This window comes from Leucoraja erinacea, chromosome 9 (genome assembly GCF_028641065.1).
Source record: "Leucoraja erinacea ecotype New England chromosome 9, Leri_hhj_1, whole genome shotgun sequence".
Classification (NCBI taxonomy): domain Eukaryota; kingdom Metazoa; phylum Chordata; class Chondrichthyes; order Rajiformes; family Rajidae; genus Leucoraja; species Leucoraja erinaceus.
This window is the reverse complement of record NC_073385.1, coordinates 49992904-50006214: the sequence shown is the minus strand read 5'-3', so window position 1 is coordinate 50006214 and position 13311 is coordinate 49992904.

Here is a 13311-nt window from a genome sequence, read left to right as displayed (position 1 = left end):
GAAGAAGAATACCCTTCTTCAGTATAAATCAGTATCTCATCTGGAGTTACTTCCCCCACTTATGGTGCCGGTTTCACCCAGTGATTCTGGCAAAAAAGACAAATAAAAGCAAAAGTAGCAATAAAGAACTGCAGATGCTGGTTTACCAAAAAAAAACAACACAACGTGCTTGAGTAAGTCAGCGGGTTAGGCAGCATCCCTGGAGAACATGGATGAGGTGACAATTCAGGTCAGGACCCTTCATCGGTCTGATTCCAGTGGGGGCTGGAGACAGCTGGAAAAGAGGTGGGGGCAGGACAAGGCCTGGCAAGTGATAGGTGGATACAGATTAATTGTGGATGTGATTGGAAGAAGATATAATATTGAGCACCAAGAAATGTACCAAGGAATTTCAACCACAAATTAAAGGGGAAGATCGTAGTGATAGTAATTGTGGGATGCTTATTGGCAAAGGCAAGAGTGGAATGAGGACATTGACAGGCATTATGCAGATATTTTCTGCCTTCCTTCATGATAGATGATAAAATAAGTGGAAACAGTGGAAAAGCAAGGGTTTAAAAAGAGAGGAATTTGATTACTGAATGGCCCAGATTTTGTTTTATTGGGATTTCCAAGTATGCAAGTATGCATAGGAAAGTTCCAGATTTCCTGGATGATACTGGGCAACATATGTTTTATTTGAATTTGTCCTGAAGCTCAGCAGTAGCATTGTTTTGATTACCCTGTCTTATAGAGGGTTTTGTTGAGCCGCAGAAAAGATTCACAAGGATGTCGCCAGGACTTGAGGAGCTAAGCTATTGGGAGAGGTTAGGTAGGCAAGGACTATAATCTTAGGTGTGGAGGAGGATAAGGCTGATTTTGTAGAGGTGAACAAGATCATGACGGGAATAGATTGGGTAAATACACAGAGTTTACCCAGAGTAACAGAATCAAGAACCAAAGGAAATAGGCTTAAGATTAGAGAGGAACAATTTAATAGGAACCCGAGGGACAACTTTTTTCAGGCAGCGTGGTTGGTATATGGAATGAGCAGCCAGAAGGCACTTGAGGCAGGTACTTTATATTAAATACATTTTGACAGGTATATAAACAGGAAAGGTTTAGAGCAGTGGTTCCCAACCTTTTTTTGGCCATGCCCCACCTAATCACCTCTAAAATCTTGATGCCCCCCCCCATGTGGTGATATATAATTCTTATCATTTAAAAAGTAAACTCCGTTTCAGCTGAAGAAGCTTAAAACGCCAATACCTTGGTTGTAATAACTACACAATAAAGACCTTTTTTACCCCAAAAAAATTATTTACTCAAAATAACATCTGAAACATAAACTGCTGATGGAAAATCCTAAAAAATAAAAATCGAAAATTTGGACCCAGACCTCCTCAGTCGCGCTCAATTGCCCCCCTTAAAAATCAAATTGCCCCCCTGTGGGGCGTACGCCCCACGTTGGGAACCACTGGTTTAGAGGGATACGGGCCAAACACAGGCAGGTAGGACTAGTATAAATGGGGTATCTTGGTCAGCATTAACAAGTTGAGTTGAAAGGCCTGTTTTCGTGCTGTATGACTCTGGTTCTAGAGCTCAGTCTTTCAGGGATTTCCCACTCTATTAGTGTAGGAATTAGCTTTCAGATCTTGGACATTCTAGATCAGAGGTGTGGAGAATCATTTAAAAATCAAGGTAGCTTTGTCAGTTGTCACAGGATTTGTGGGAATTGTGGGGTCAGATCTTAATTTGAGCCTCACTAAGGTATGCTGCTGTCCAAGCTTCAGAATGGGAATATGGAACACCTTGGACCAGAATGTTAGGCTCTCCATGTCCAGATCTGTGCATGATGAAAATAAGGACAGCGTGTTTATGTTGGGAAGACCTGGCCCATTGTTAATGAAGAGAATGTTTTGGATAAGTTGGTGGATTTGAAGCACAACAGGTCACATACATTTTAGAGTCCAAAAGTGGAGGTGGCAGAGAATGTGGATGCATGAGTGGTGATTTATTTTTACCTGTGACCCTGGAACAGCTAGAGTAGGGTGGAAGGTTATCCCCCTAAAGAGTTACTTGGAAATAAATCGATAAGGTGTTATATGATCTTACAGACTCGGGATGAATTCAAATCATAACATTTGTTTTGAACAACAAGTTCTGATGCCACAACTGTCATTTACAGCTTGGCTGGATCCAATCTTTTTTTTTCATCCTTTATCCCTTTCATACCAATTGATTAAAATTATAATTAAGTATTTTCTTTATTTTAAATCTTAACTTTTGTTCTTGCTTTGTCCGACCTCTTCATCGAAAGATTGTAACAAATGATTGGACAGTGATACTTTATTAAGGACTCCTTTCTCAGAAAGTTAAGTAGAAACAAATAACTGCAGATGCTGGTTTACAAAAGAAGGCTCAGAGTGCTGAGTCTCCCACTCCAATCAGTCTGAAGAAGAGTCCCAATCGAAATGTCAGTCATCCATTCCCTCCACAGATGCTGCCTGGCCCGCTCAATTCCTCCAGCACTTAGCTTTTTGTTCAAAGTTCCAAGCATCTGCATATTCATGTAGCTTGAAGCTCTTTGGAGTGTCAAAGAATGAAGTATATTATGGAAACATCAGATTCTTAAGAGGGGCATGAAAGAGGAGATATCAAGATGCTTCCACTGGTGGGAAATTATCAAACAAGTGAACGTAGTTACAAAATTGTAATGTTTTTTTAAAGCTGAGGATCTTCTCTAGAATTCTGTACACCAGAGGATTGTGGAGAATTGAATATTGGGTGTATTTAAAGAGGAAGTGAATCTTTTTTTTTGAAAGATTGGGGTATTGAGGGGAGTGGGGAATTGGCACAGAAGAGAAGACCAGCCTTGATCATGTTGAATGACAGGGAAAGCTTCGGGAGTGTGTGAAATACACCTGCTATTTTCATACATTTGTATAAGTATAACCCCTGGTTAACAGTAACTGATTATAAAAGATTAATTGAAAAGCAATTAAAAAAAACAAAAAACTGCAGATGCTGGAATTGTGAAATAAAAGCCAAAAGTACTGAGGCTACTCCACAGGTCAGGCAGCATCTGTGGAGAGAGAAATAGTTCTGATGAGAGGTCACTGACCTGAAACGTATGTCTAAACTTTAAGAGTTTAAACAAAGTCTGCAACTCATAATGGTGCATATTTAAAATCATATCTTCACAAGAAAACTTCAAAAAACAGACTGCCAATTAATATTTTTGCAGAGCAATGTCACTGTTAACCAAATACAGAATGTGTCAATTTGAGTGTGTATGGTTTGCCAGGATATGTCAGATCTAAATTTTACTCATATAATCTTGAAATACCTTATATGGTTGTTTTTCTAAAATTACTTAAAATAAAGAGATAAAGAAACCTTAAAATGTTTTATTAATTAAAAAAATTGTTGAAGGTTTTCACGAATTACTTATTGTGTAAAATAGCCTCATGCTAAACCTGACTTATATTGCCACTGTACATCTGTTTTGTTTTTGTTGGTCACTGATTATTTATTGGTTGAATAAAATGGCCAAATATTGTTGCTTCCCTGTTTGGATCCGCAACAGTAAAGATGCTTTTGAAAAGTATTAAAATATACAGGAAAGAGCTGCAGATGCTGGTTTAAATCGAAGGTAGACACAAAATGCTTGAGTAACTCAGCTGGACAGGCAGCATATCTGGAGAGAAGGAATGGGTGACGCTTTCCAGAGATGCTGCCTGTCCCGCTGAGTTACTCCAGCATTTTGTGTCTACCTTCAGTGTTAAAATCTAAACAGGTTGATTAATTTGAGTTAGTTTACAGTCTTTTTTACTCCTGATAGCATGTTAATTGAAAAGATACAAACATCATCTTCACCCTTCTTCTTCTTATCGAGTCCACATCACAAGATTAGAATTTGTTCAGCCAGAGCTGAATACAGTTCTCGGCATCTGCACACAATGGCGTCTTGCACTTCTTGTGCTTCTTGTACGTAGTGGTGGAAAGATTGGTGGAACCAGGGCCGCGATGTGAACGCTCTTTCCTTGACCGCATCCTCACCCTAATCCGATACTTTTCAAAGAATTGTGTTGAATTTTGGAAGATCAAAGAGAATTAAACCATGATTTTATTTATGGTTTGAATGCATGTATTTTCCAATTAATTTCAGCAGTTTAAGGTTTCCATTTTTGGCCAAACGGTGCCTTCAAAGTTGTGCCAGCTCTCTCCCCTCACTGCACTTGGATATCAGATATTCATAAGTAAATCAAATGTCTTATTTGGCCCTATTGTATTGAACGTTATGTGCACCTAAGCTCCACTCCGCCATCCTCTACCTCCCAACATAATGTCACATTAAGTCCATGACTGCCTTGTAAGGTGGATAAACATCACTTGTTATCCCTACAAATGGTATATACTTATGTTATGGTTGCAGCTGGTAGACTTCCTACCATGTAGTGAGTCAATGGCTTCAACATGTTGAACAGTGAAAATTCAACTTGTTGAGGTGTGCTCATATAATAAAGTTAAGTTGCTCGTCTTTTTCTGAGAATTGAGGCCAAAAAAGTATAATCTTTTTACAAAGCGCTTTTAATAATTGAGATTCTACTGATCCCACAGATAACCTTATCATTTTTGTAAAACAGTGAATCTTAATTTAACCATTATATGAAATATTCTCATGCTTTTTGTTCACGTTAGCTTTCTGTGGCAATGGTTTAATTATGTTATTTTTAATTTTTATATTTATTCGTCAAATATTTTGTTGTCAGACTAATTAAGAACCTCAAGGTAACATTCTCACAAGTTCCCTATCTATTATGTTCTGAGTAATATCTTGCTAGTGAGAAGTTATGATTGCTCATCATTGATTCACATATGTGAATCCATGTTAAAACATCAATCAAAGACCATGTTAAACATCATTGGATCCCCCAGGATCCATAGGAATAAAGGTATTCCACACATAAATGCCATCACATTGTTATGGGGAGAGTGAGCCCACAAACCACACCCATAAAAACGTGGAAAATAAACTTTCCCGCTGAGCAATACCTATTGGCAATCAGAAACTTCCAAAAATATTTAAGTTGATTAATCAATTTATTAGATATTAGAAATTAAACATAAATTAAAAATAATACTAATTTGTTAATTAAATTAACTATAGACATACCTTTTTTTCTTGAAGGCATTTGGTATTCAATTGCATCACTGTCTTGCACTTTGTAGAAAGTTCCAAAAGAAAGGAATTTAATATGGTGAGTAATTAGTTTCCTTTATTTATGGACTTAAATAATCACATTGGGTCCTGGAGTTCATAACCTGACTGCCTCGCAAAAATCCATCTAAGTGTTCCAGAATGGCCTTTTGCTGCAACAATTTATGGTAATTTTTATACCAAGCAGAGCTACTCCTATAGAAAGGACAGGCAGGTGGGCAGAGGAGGTGGGGTAGCTCTATTGATGAGGGATGAAATTCAGTCCCTTGCGAGGGGTGACATAGGGACTGACGATGTCGAGTCCCTGTGGATAGAATTGAGGAATTGTAAAGGTAAGAAGACACTAATGGGAGTTATCTACAGGCCCCCAAAAAGTCGCCTGGATATAGGGTACAAGTTGCAGCAGGAGTTCAAATTGGCATGTAACAAAAGTAACGCCACTGTGGTTATGGGAGATTTCAAATGCAGGTAGACTGGGAAAAATCAGGTTGGTTCTGGACCCCAAGAAAGGGAGTGTGCCTCCAAAATGGATTCTTAGACCAGCTTGTATTGGAGCCTACCAGAGAAAAGACAATTCTGGATTTAGTGCTGTCCAATGAACCAGATTTAATAAGGGAACAAGGTAAAGGAACTACTAGGAGGTAATGACCATAATATGGTAAGTTTTAATCAGCAATTTGAGAGGGAGAAGTTTAAATCAATGTCAGTGTTGCATTTGAACAAAGAGGACTATGAAGGCATGAGAGAGGAGCTGACCAAGGTCGACTGGAAAAGGATCCTCGCAGGAATGCGGTGGAACAGCAATGGCAGGAATTTCTGGGCATAATTCAGAAGATGCAGGATCATTTCATTCCAAAGAGGAAGAAAGATTCCAAGGGGAGTAGGAGGCAACCGTGGCTGACAATGGAAGTTATGAACGGTGTAGAACTAAAACAAAAGGTCAGAAGGTAACAAAAAAGGCAATACGGGTGAAAAGATGAAGTACAAAGGAAAGCTCGCCAAGAATATAAAGAAGGATAGTAAAAGCTTCTTTAGGTATGTTAAGAGAAAAAGATTATTAAAGACAAATATGGGTCCCTTGAAGGCAGAAACGGGTGAATTTATTATGGGGAACAAGGAAATGGCAGAAGAGTTGAACAGGTACTTTGTTCCTCATGTGCCACAGTATGAAGGACAAGAGAGTGAGAGAGGCAAAGTCAAGCATTTGGAGAGATATCTCGAGTACCCTGGGATGCAGACCAACAGGCCCTGGGGATTTATCAGCCTTCAGTCCCATCCATCATCCATCATTGGGTAGACTGATGGGACCGAAGACTGATAAATCCCCAGGACCTGATGGTCTGCATCCCAGGGTACTCAAGGAGGTGGCTCTCAAATCATGGATGCAATGGTGATCATTTTCCAAAATTCTATAGATTCAGGATCAGCTGTGGATTGGAGGGTAGCTAATGTTATCCCACTTTTCAAGAAAGGAGCAAGAGAGAAAATGGAGAGTTATAGACCAGTTAGCCTGACATCACTGGTGGGGAAGATACTGGAGTCAGTTATTAAAGAAATAATAACGGCGCATTAGGATAGCAGTAAAAGGATTGGTCCAAGTCAGCATGGATTTATGAAAGGGAGATCCGACTTGACTAATCTTCTGGAATTTTTTGAGTATGTGACAAGTTAAATGGATGAAGGAGAGCCAGTGGATGCAGTGTATTTGGACTTTCAGAAAGCCTTTGATAATCTCCTCACGGGAGATTAGTGAGCAAAATTAGAGCGCATGGTATTGGTGGCGGTACTGACATGGTTCGAGAATTGGTTGGCAGACAGGAAACAAGGAGTAGGAATAAACGGTTCCCTGTCAGAACGGTAGGCAGTGGTGAGTGAAGTACCGCAAGGCTCGGTGCTGGGGCCGCAACTATTTACAATACATATTAATGATTTGGATGGTGGAATTAAACGTAACACTCGTAGATTTGCAGATGACACCAAGCTGGGTGGCAGTGTGAACTGCGAAGAGGATGCATGGAGGTTGCAGGGTGACTTTGATAGGTTGAGCGAGTGGGCAGATGCATTGCAGATGCAATATAATGTAGATAAATGTGAGGTTATCCATTTTGGCGGCAAGAATAAGAAGGCAGGTTATTATCTCAATGGTGTTAGATTAGGGAAAAGGAAAGGGCGATACGACCTGGGTGTCCTCGTACACAGTCACTGAAAGTAAACATGCAGATAGAGCAGACAGTGAAGAAAGCTCATGGCATATTGGCCTTCATAATGAGAGGATTTGAGTATAGGAGTAACGAGGTCCTTCTGCAGTTGTACATGGCCCCAGTGAGCACACATCTGGAGTATTGTGTGCAGTTTTGGTCTCCTAATTTGAGGAAGGACAAAGCATAGGATCACGAGGTTAATCCCCAGGATGGCAGGACTGTCATACGAGGAAAGATTGAAAAGACTGGGCTTGTATTCATTAGAATTTAAATGAGGGGATCCTATAGAAACCTATCTATCTATCTATCTATCTATTATTATATTAAAGTCTGTGGCTGCCGTCCGCCGTCCGTCCGGCTGCCTGTCTGCCTTTTGATTCGCTGCTCCTTCCTATCAGCTTCCAACACACTTCAAAACAAAGTTGCAAGACAGGAACACTCTGAACTTTTCACCTCAATGGGGTATCACAGCAAGTGCTTCAACAGGAGGGGGAGGGCCAATTGGTATTGCAATTGGAACTGCTGCAGCAGGCAGGGGAGGTGAAATTGGAATTTTTTTTTAATCCACTGCTGAGGGAGGCAGGGGAGTGCTGGAATCTTACATTTGGGAACGGGTTCAGTTCCGTTGGAGGAGACGGGTGCATGGTGGAATCTTGGGTTGGGGGATCACACCATTGGGGGAGCAGACCCAACGGGTCTGCACTTGGTCTAGTAAAATTATAAAAGGACTGGACAAGATAGATGCAGGAAAAAGTTCCCAATATTGGGCGAGTCCAGAACCAGGGGCCACTGGCTAAGAATAAAGGAGAGGCCATTTAAAACTGAGATGAGAAAAAACATTTTCACCCAGAGAGCTGTGAAGTTGTGGAATTCTCTGCTACAGAAGGCAGTGGAGGCCAATTCACTGGATGCATTTAAAAGAGTTAGATAGAGCTCTTGGGGCTAGTGGAATCAAGGGGTATGGGGAGAAGGCAGGCGCGGGTTACTGATTGTGGATGATTTAGCCATGATCACAATGAATGGCGGCGCTGCCACCTCCTCTTTTCTATGTTTCCAATGTTAAGCACATATTTATAACCTGGCTTCAGCCTAAATAAGCATTGGCAAATGTTTCCTCCCTCCCTCTACTCACTCAGCTCACTCTGTGTATCCAATCACTTGTTCATTGTGCAATTTCAGAAGCAGATGCATACATGTATTTGATAACCTTTTAACCCGAGAGAAGACTAATTTGAAATGGCCAAACGATCCAATGTATAAAATACCAAATAAATATGTAAAACATCTCAATCAACATTTAAAGGTATTCCAGGCTTTATATTATGCGGGTGGAAATAATCATTTTGTTATTGTGCTTGTAATTCATTATACAAACTCTAGCTAATGTTTCATTACTTTTTGAAATAAACAATTAAGAATGTATTATGAAAAGTAAAAGATGACGGTAAAGATGAAACTCAGACAGGGGCAAAAGGACAATCTATATGGTATTAAAAGTCTCATCTTGTATGTATGTATACATGTGTGTGTTGTATGTTGTCGTTTTACCTTTGTCAAAACGCCACCCACTAGCGCAGATTTTTTCATAGATTACTAATCATATCCCCATCAACAAAATAAACTGCTTCACTTCACATTATATGCAAAATTTCACAACTTAAGGGGCTGCCCCACTGTGGCGACCTAATGTGCGAGTTAAGAAGAGTGTCATCGACCTTCAAGCTAGAGGGCACGAGCCTGAAAAACCTGGAGCTGGATCGACCGACCGAGCACACACATACACGTCTGAAGTTCACACCCGCGATGAAGAGGACGCACGTCTGAAGTTCACACCCGCGATGAAGAGGACGGTAAAAGACAGCTGCTACAGTGTACGGTAAGTCCTTTAGAGAGTGTGGAGCTTTCTGGAGCGCTAGTATGTGTGTTGTGCACTGAAGGGACTGGTTTCCAGATGGCTAGTATGGACATCATGGGCTGAATGGATTCTTGGGCTGGCGGTTCAGTCACTCAAGCCTGTTGTGCTGGCAGCTCACTTACTCACGGCTGGTAGGCTCGCAGTTGACTCGCGGCTATTCCTTGAAATTTCATTTCAAGCAGGGTGCAAGGCCACCAAATTCAAGTGCAGTTTCATACCATTTCAAGCAGGGTGCAAGGCTACTAAAGACAACAAGTCGTGACCTCTCCCTCCCCCATCTTGCAGAGGCACCCACATTTCCGGGTTTTATAGTCCCTCCCCCTCCCACCAGAAGTGGCGTGGCCTTCATGACATGTTTGACAGGAGAGAGAATCTCAACATATTTTAAACACTAATAACTCTTATTTTTAATCGATGGGAAAAATCCTCGGCACCTGATCAGCAGAGGGGGACTGAGTAAGATGGCCAAAAATCACAGCAGTACTTGGTAGCGTTTTTTCCAAAATCAATATAAAGCGCAAACAGGAAGTGGTCAAGATTAGACTTTTAATTATATAGAAGGCAGCTTTAATTAGGCAAGGCAGCTTTAATTAGGCAAGGCAGCTTTAATTAGGCAAGGCAGCTTTAATTAGGCAAGGCAGCTTTAATTAGGCAAGGCAGCTTTAATTAGGCAAATTAGGCAAGGCAGCTTTAATTAGGCAAGGCAGCTTTAATTAGGCAAGGCAGCTTTAATTAGGCAAGGCAGCTTTAATTAGGCAAGGCAGCTTTAATTAGGCAAGGCAGCTTTAATTAGGCAAGGCAGCTTTAATTAGGCAAGGCAGCTTTAATTAGGCAAGGCAGCTTTAATTAGGCAAGGCAGCTTTAATTAGGCAAGGCAGCTTTAATTAGGCAAGGCAGCTTTAATTGGGCAAGGCAGCTTTAATTGGGCAAGGCAGCTTTAATTGGGCAAGGCAGCTTTAATTAGGCAAGGCAGCTTTAGGCAAGGCAGCTTTAATTGGGCAAGGCAGCTTTAATTGGGCAAGGCAGCTTTAATTGGGCAAGGCAGCTTTAATTGGGCAAGGCAGCTTTAATTGGGCAAGGCAGCTTTAATTGGGCAAGGCAACTTTAATTAGGTAAGGCAACTTTAATTGGGCAAGGCAGCTTTAATTAGGCAAGGCAGCTTTAATTAGGCAAGGCAGCTTTAATTAGGCAAGGCAGCTTTAATTAGGCAAGGCAGCTTTAATTAGGCAAGGCAGCTTTAGGCAGCTTTAAAGGCAGCTTTAGGGCAAGGCAGCTTTAATTGGGCAAGGCAGCTTTAATTGGGCAAGGCAGCTTTAATTGGGGCAAGGCAGCTTTAATTGGGCAAGGCAGCTTTAATTGGGCAAGGCAGCTTTAATTGGGCAAGGCAGCTTTAGCACTTTCAAACCAAAGGCTACGCAGCTTTAGCACTTTCAAACCAAAGGCTACGCAGCTTTAGCACTTTCAAACCAAAGGCTACGCAGCTTTAGCACTTTCAAACCAAAGGCTACGCAGCTTTAGCGCTTTCAAACCAAAGGCTACGCAGCTTTAGCGCTTTCAAACCAAAGGCTACGCAGCTTTAGCACCAAAGGCTTTTAGCACTTTCAAACTGCATTTTCAAACCACATTAAGGGCACTGACAGGTCAGTAAAACCACTCACAGTTTAGTAGACACTAGACTAAGTGGGACCCATTGGGTCCCATGTTCACATGGGAGGGCTGGTCCCCCGACGCAATATTCCACCTCGCCACCAATTCCAATATTGGTGGCCAGTGGGGGGGCTTTCTGGAGTGCTAGTATGGGTTCTTGGGGTGGCAACTCTGTCCCTCAAGCCTGATCTGCTGGCAGCTCACTCACGGCTGGTGGGCTGGCAGTTGACTCATGACTATTCCTTGAAATTCCATTTCAAGCAGGGTGCAAGTCCACCAAATTCAAATCCATATTCCTACCATTTGAAGCAGGGTTCCAGACCACCAAATTCAAGTGCAGTTTCTTACCACTATGAGCAGGGTGCAAGGCCACCGAATTCAAGTGCAGTTTCCAACAACTTCAAGCAGAGTGCAAGGCCACCGAATTCAAGTGCAGTTTCATACCACTTCAAGCTGGATCCAAGGCCACCAAATACAAGTGCAGTATCATACCACTTTCAGCAGGGTGCAAGGCCACCAAATTCAGTGCAGTTTTATTCCACTTCAAGCAGGGTCCAAGGCCACCAAATTCAAATGCAGCTTCATACCATTTCATGCAGGGTGAAACCACCATAAAACACCAAACTCACAGTTCAGTAGACATTTAGTGTGTTCAGTTGATTCACAGCTCCGAGTCATGACCTCTCCCTCCCCCATCATGCAGAGACTGAGCCACACCCACACTTCCGGGTTTTATAACCCCTTCCCCTCCCACCGAAAAAGGTGTGGCTTTCAGGGCGTGATTGACAGGAGAGAGATTCTCAACATTTTTTAAACACTAATAACACTTATTTTTCATTGATGGGAAGAATTCTCTGCACCTGCTCAGCGGAGGGGGGACTGAGTAAGATGGCCAAAAATCACAGCCGTAAGTGTAGTGTTTTATCTAAAATCAATATACAGTGCAAACAGGAAGTAAGTGCATTTGCAGTAGTGCCTTTTAACTTCAAGCCAAAGCACCCAAGCCACCATTTGCAGTAAGTAGTGCCTTGTAACCTCAAGCCAAAGCACCTACCACCATTTGCAGTAAGTAGTTCCTTTCAACTTTAAATCAAAGCTCCCAAGCCATCATTTACAGTAAATAGTGCATTTCTACTTCAAGCCAAAGCACCCAAGCCACCATTTGCAGTAAGTAGTGCCTTTCAACCTCATGCCACCATTTGCAGTAAGTAATGCCTTTCAACCTCAAGCCAAAGCTCCCAAGCCACCATTTGCAGTAAGTAATGCCTTTCAACTTCAAACCAAAGCACCCAAACAACCATTTGCAGGCAATGCCTTTTTACTTCATTTTCAAACCATATTAAGGGTACTCACAGTTGTGTAGACATTTGTTCAGTGTTATTCAGAGCTGAGAGAGATGTGACCCTTCGCTTCATCTATATTGCAGAGAGTGAGTGAGGCACACCACTTCCTGGTTTTATAGTCCCTCCCCCTCCCTCCAGCAGGTGCAGCAGAGAGAATGGTGATTTTTTTTAAACTTCAAGCCAAAGCTCCCAAGCCACCATTTGCAGTAAGTAGTGCATTTTGAACTTTAAACCAAAGCTCCCAAGCCACCATTTGCAGTAAATAGTGCATTTCAACTTCAAGCCAAAGCACCCAAGCCACCATTTGCAGTAAGTATTGCCTTTCAACTTCAAGCCAAAGCATCCAAACAACCATTTGCAGGCAGTGCCTTTTTACTTCAAACAAACCATATTTTCATTTTCAAACCACATTAAGGGTACTCACAGTTGTGTAGACATTTGTTCAGTGTTATTCAGAGCTCAGAGAGACGTGACCCTTGGCTTCATCCATATTGCAGAGAGTGAGTGAGGCACACCACTTCCTGGTTTTATAGTCCCTCCCCCTCCTTCCAGCAGGGGCAGCAGAGAGAATGGTGATTTTTTTTAAAACAGTAATATCTCTCTGATTTGTCATCGATGGGAAAGAATTCTCCTGTCCAGGAAAGCGGAGGGGGGCTCTGAGCGAGGTGGCCAAAAATGATGGCCATAGGCGACGGTGTTCTGTCGGAAATCGCAGCACAGTAGGCCAAAAGCGGTCAAAATCAGGGATTTAGTAATATAGATAGATGTGTTCAGTGTTATTCACTGCTCAGACTGAGAATTGAGACCTCTCGCTTCCCCCATCTTGCAGAGAACTGAGGCACCTCCACACTTCCGGGTTTTATAGTCCCTCTGGAAGGGGCATGGCCTTCAGGAGAGAGAATCTCAACATTTTTTAAACATTAATAATTCTTTTATTTTTCATTGATGGGAAAAATGCTCTTGTCCTGCACAGCGGAGGGGGACTCTGAGTAGGATAGCCAA